Raw genomic sequence first — 6,000 nt, forward strand, 5'->3', positions numbered from 1 at the left:
AAACATTTAATAATTTTATCCAGTTATTCACTCTATGTGTGATACACAACACACCTACTTATGCTCAAGGGCTCCTTTCCCAACTTTCTGGGGGATCACATTTTGGATCCAATATCCTTGAAAAGACTTTATGCATTTTTAAGTTTTTTGTATGCTAACTCTTCTACAAATAAGATTTAATCTGCTAAAAGGGAGTAAATCTTCTCTAAAAGCAAATGTGGAATTTAAAATAGCTTGAAGATCCTATCTCAACAACAGGGCTCTGAATCTAGGCTTTGAGTGTGTTCCAGAAGTGACTGCATTCTGAGATCATACTTGTAGATATGAGTGTACTAGAATTCGTCTAGTATTGCACAAATAAATGCTCTTGCAATAGAACACTTTCAATATATATAAATGGATGGGTGTGTTGGGGTGTGGTGTTGTGTTTGTTTTTTTTCCTGATATTAATAGACATAGCAAATGTAGACTTTTGCTATAATTTTAATTTTCTTTGGTATCATATTCACACTGAGATTTTTTTTAAAGAAAAGTCTAATTAGTTCTTTTGACCTTCAATTTTTCTGCATTGGACACTGATACTCAAAGTACCTTTTTTGTGATAAATCCAGTCTTTAATCCACCAATTAACAAATGTTTCAATGAACTCCACAGCAAGGCTATCAGCATATCAATATGCAGTTTCAATAACATTATCCTTCTTTTTACAGTATGATGTGCACTCTTATTTGAATATTTTCTTGCAAATTGAACTTACAAGTTTTTGGAAAGTGGAAAAATGGAAGTCTTCATGCTAGTGATACAATGTTTAGCTAATAAATTGACTATAAAAAATGGAAAATCACTGGATGTGCCAAAAGAGGTAAATCATTAGTTTTATTAGGATGATCATTGTACACATGCTCCATGTTAATGGCAAATACATTTTTTAAATGTACAAGATGATAGAAAAATACTGTAGTTAGCATTTAAAGTATAACTGGACACTTTATTTATAATATATTTTAGCTATTAGAGAATACAATTCCCCAAATTGTATAATGTACCAGAGAACTAGACTAATAGAAGAGATGACAGATAGAAATTAAAGAAAACATAAATGAATAAATAGTTGAACAGAAGGAAAAATAAACAAATAAATAGAAGTGTGAAATGGGAGAAGAGGGAAAAGATAAAAAACAGGATAGAAAAAGAAAAGCAAAAGGATGAGATGAGTAAAGAAGGTAAGGGGAGACAAAGCAAAGAAAGAAAGGGAAGGGAAGAGAAACACTAAGAAATAAAGGACAGGAAAGACAAAGAACAAGAAGGAACAAAAAGGGGCCAGAAAAGATAAGATTGGAATAAAGGCACAATAGAGATGAGAAAGGAAAGAAAGTGTTGAAATAAAAAAGAAGAAGAAGAAGAAGAAGAAGAAGAAGAAGAAGAAGAAGAAGAAGAAGAAGAAGAATCATCACTGGGAAACACTGTCAATAGTTCCTTACTCTAGAAACAACTTTGATTAATTTCACTCTTCTCTAATAAATAACTCGAAGTTAAATTTGAGAAAAACACATATTTTTTAAACATCAGGAAACAACTGTTGAATGAGTCAGATGAGACTAAGTATTTGGAGACATGTACTGTTAAGAATTAAAGCCATCCATTGCCTGTGCATGTATATAAGTGACAGCCTAGGCAGGCCTTCCATGTCGAGTGATTCTATTACAGCCAATGAGGTGGAAGATGCCACTTTTTAGTGCTTTGAAAACTGCCTTTTCTTACCCAAGTGTGTAATGGTTGTATAATTAGAGAAGCAACCTGATGACAAATAGAAAAGTAAAACCCTTTGAAATGAAAATTTGGCAATGGAAGTGGAAACAGTGAGCTTCCCAGTGGTACTTTGGGGAGACCTTATAGTTAACGTTATTTTATGGTACCCTTGATTAGAAGTGACCACAGAGAATTTCAGAGCAGACTGTGACACGCTAGTGATCATGTAGTCCAAACCCTTTACCACACCAGTAAAAAACCTGCGAGGCCAAGTGAATGTAAGTACTTTCTCCAAAAGCACAACTCACAAAGGTCCATTAATGTCCTATTTCTCAAATAATTAATGAACGTATATAATATCTGGTGAGACCTTCAGAGAATATGAAGGCAGGACTAAGTAAATGGATCTGATCCATTAATTTCTGTTTGTACTTAACAATGGTTATCGGGAGCCCAACAGTGAGCTTCCTAAGATTCAGCATAGCTTCCTATGCGACCTTCATATACCCAGAGTGGAACACGTTGTTGGTGCACAACTGTCAATACACACGTTTAATGAATGGATGGAGTGAAAGAGCACAGTAATGACCTTTAGATAGCATGACTCCTTAGCTTGTGTATAAACTCTTTAAAATGAGCCACTGCCAGTAACATAGATATTACACCTGACCCTGCCCCAGTACTGACCTGACCATGACTAAGGGATGGGCGCAGTCTACAAACTACTTGACACATAGCTCAAAAGATCAATGACATGTGCCTTTAAGGGACAGCTGGCCTCACTCATAAGGACTTTGTGAAAATAAAACAAAAATACAAACTGGATAGTAATTAGAGATGTCCCCAGAGGAAAAGGTTCCTCATATCATTCAGCCATCATGTTACTCAAGTACTTCCCAACATAGACGTGCCCAATGGGTGAGAAAATTCCTCCTATTTGGAACATCTTTCCAATCCAGGCTTATCTTCCTCACAGACTCAGACATAGCTGCTGAAAACATCTTTTGCCTCTCTAATTTTCCGCCCCTATTTCCTGTGTATGTTAGCCTCCTGACACCCTAATAAACTCTCCTCCTGAGTCCTTCAGCCAATGTGCTTCCACTCTTCTTGACCCCCAAACATACCCTCTCTACTGGAGTTCACCATTTCCCCAGCTCCTGCACCACCACCCCCACAGTACTCAGTCTCCAAGGACTGGCAGTGCCAATCCCCCTGGGAACCCTAGTCACTCTTGTGGGGGGTGACAGACACCTCAAAACAGTGCCAATGCCCACTGGCCACCTCGGTAGGAAAGAGGCACTACCTGAAGGCTTCAGCACATTTTCTCAGAGAAATACGAATGGAGTTTTTTTTGTTTTTTTTTTTTAATGGAACTTAGGTGTTATTTGTACAAAATTTAACTTGTTATTTGTATAAAATGGTATCTTTCAAATCCATAACCATCATTTAGAACTGTATTTCCAGGGTGGGAGGGTGGGACAAGGAAGAAAATGTATTCTGATTTTCAAATGATAAACTCACCAACCAAGTTCTAGAATACATTACATTTCCAGATTAGAAATAATTAAGTGAACAAAAGTACACTTCAAAATTAACAGTAACATTGTGTTTAACAAACTGTGAATTATGAAATTTCCCTAGAGCACACAATATTTTGCAAGTAGCAGAGGGAGAGACATGTAAACTTACCTAACTAGCTAAACAAGGCCAACCTGTCATTTTACAAATAATTGGTTAAATTAAGCTAAGTGGAGCCTTGTCAAAAGGCCTCCGCCAACCAGATTTATGTTACAGAAGAAGCCTACTTTCCTACGGTCACATTTTCACCACAATATTCCGCCAACTTACAGTACAATGTTAAGTCCTGGAAACTCATTACTGAGTAATGTACTGGTAACTGAATGGAATACAGGTATATGAGTTGTTGCAGGGTAAATTGTGGTCAAGAAAATACTCAATGTATGAACCTCCACTGTACACTGGAAGGAGCTCTGGTACCAGGAAGGGTTATAATAAAACGAATAATAAAATTAACCCATCCCAAAAGCATTTGCTCAGTTATAGTTAAAGTGATAATCTCCAGAGAGTAATCACCAGAGACATCACTGAGTCAGCACCAGAGAGGTGCGGTTTGTCTGCATCTGTGCAATCCCTTTCAACAGCTGCTCACTAGGTGATGCTTCCCACAATGCACTGGGAGCATCTGCGGTCTCGAATGTGCCAGCTGTGAAGGCAGGACCCACCCAGCCCCTCAGGCAGACTCTGTAGGGCGCAGTCAGCACCAGTAATAGGTGTGTGCACCACGTGTGACCTAAGCCCAAAAGCAAGGGAGGTGGAATCTGGAGCTGGAGAGTGTGGGGCTCCCATCCCGCTGGGAACTGTGGGAAGACGGGGAGAAAACAAACAAAACAAAGGCCCACCCCCCGCCTCCCTCCTTCATCCTGTTTCACACCATTCTCATTCTTAAGCTACTTTGAAAAAACAAAAAGACCAGCTTTCTCTCACCAGTCCCTTTCACCATTATCCTATTGCTTGTCAGGGCGGATTCCAGCCAGTCATGGATTTCCCTGGGGCTCTGGCACTTGTTGGGGATGAGAAAGGGAAAGAAGGGAGGTGCCTGTCAGTAAGTGGCCTGGCAAGATGTCCAGCATGTGGGGATCTGGATGGGAGCTGTTGAACAGGAGTCGGGCCTTGACTGCTTGCCACCAGCATGGCTTTTTTTTTTTTTTTTTTTTTTTGGGGGGGGGGGGGGAGCTCCTTGGTTCTCACCTACACTTTCAAGTCAGAGACCCTCTAACCTCATCCCTTCCTGATAGTCAACACGCTATCCTGTGTTCCCATAACCTCAGACTCCACCCTATAAAGCACTCTGGTCTCTTTACAGGCCCCAGGATTCCAACAACTAACACATGCACATTATCTGCCTCCTCACCCGCCTTCTATAGGGAATACTTCTCCCGGCATGTCACAAAGACTAGGACTGAAGTTTCTAGGAGCCATCTCCGCTAGTCACACTCTCCTTTTAAGGTGACCACCACCTACAACAGTGGTTCCCCAAATCCGATACAGTACACCCCACAATCACCTGCCCAGCGAATCAAGGGCACTGGCCCAGGCTGCGGCCAACTCAAGTTTGAAAAGCTCAGTCCACCGCTAATCTAGAGGCAGAAGCGGGATTGGATACAAATAAAAAAGAGATTTTTCGCAAGAAAAACTTTTCCTTCTCCAGTCCTGCTCTTCAAGTGAGATCTAAAGAACACCCCACGCCCCCCATGCAGCCCAAGCTCCCCACCTTTTCCCGGTACTTCCCACCCCCCGACACACACGCCCCTCCACCTCCACCTCCATCTCCACCTCCACCTCCACCTCCACCTCCACCCTTCCTTCCTCCAGGAGGCTCTTCCCAGCCCCTCTCCACGCTTCCTCCCCGGGTCCCCAGCGGACCCTCCAGAAAGAGGAAACAAACCCCACGCCCAGGGCGGGCGCCGCCTGTCCCCGGGGGAGCCCGAGCCCACTCCGCCTGAGACTTCACTTTTCAAACTTCCTCACTCCCTCGCGCGTCCACGAAGGGCAAGAAACCAGACCAGGCGCAGGAAACACGCTCCGCACCCCGCTCCGTCTCCGACCCCGCGCGCGCGCTCCCTCGCAGGGAGAGGTCCCTTCCCCTCCCCGCGGCCCAGGGTGGGCGCCGTCCCGGGCCCCCGCCGCGCGCCCCTCGCGCCCGCCGAGACCTGGAGGGGAACCGGGAGCCCCACTTACCCCCAGGAGCGCCCGCCCGGAGCCGCGCCGCCGCCGGTTTGCCGCCCAGGAAGCGGGAGCGCGAGGGAGGGCAGAGGAGTTACCTGCCCAGCGTCAGGCCGGCCCTCCCCGCGCCCCGCGCCCCCGGGGCGAGGTGCCGAGCCGAGGGAGGGCGGGTGCGGGGACCAGTTACAACAAGTCCGCAGTCCCGTCACACCAAACTCCGTGCAGCCGGAAAGCGCCTCGGAACCTGCCTGAACTCAAACACCCAACCCTCCACCAGCAAAGTCTAAAGCTGTTCTTTCCCCTCCGCCCGCCAGTAATTACCAGTCCCCGCCTCGGGGCCCGGCGAGCAGAGGCCCGGGAGGGCGGAGGCGCGCACCTGGGCAGAGGGTGGGCCTGGCGGATCCAGGCTGTGTTCCCATTCCCCGCCCTTCTGGGCTCCGGAATGTACGGAGGGGAGGCCCGGGGCGCTGCAGGGTGAGAGCCGGGGTCCCAGCACCCTCATGAGTG

The 6,000-nt window shown here is 45.1% G+C and overlaps 1 protein-coding gene across 2 annotated transcripts in view; it reads right to left on the reverse strand.

Annotated features, from left to right (window-relative positions):
• The window catches only part of FAM83B (family with sequence similarity 83 member B), an 84,681-nt gene extending 78,882 nt beyond the window's left edge, over positions 1-5,799 (reverse strand). Inside the window, exon 1 of one of the 2 annotated variants that reach the window (XM_079781439.1) lies at positions 5,509-5,799. The gene's annotated coding sequence lies outside the window, so the exon portion shown is untranslated. Of the gene's footprint in view, positions 1-4,254; positions 4,475-5,508 lie in introns of those variants that run through there. The other variant, XM_079781440.1, reaches the window with a different exon arrangement.
• Between the last annotated feature and the right edge of the window lie 201 nt (positions 5,800-6,000).

The sequence above is a fragment of the Cnephaeus nilssonii genome, assembly GCF_951640355.1.
Source record: "Cnephaeus nilssonii genome assembly, chromosome: 9".
In the NCBI taxonomy this organism is placed as follows: Eukaryota; Metazoa; Chordata; class Mammalia; order Chiroptera; family Vespertilionidae; genus Cnephaeus; species Cnephaeus nilssonii.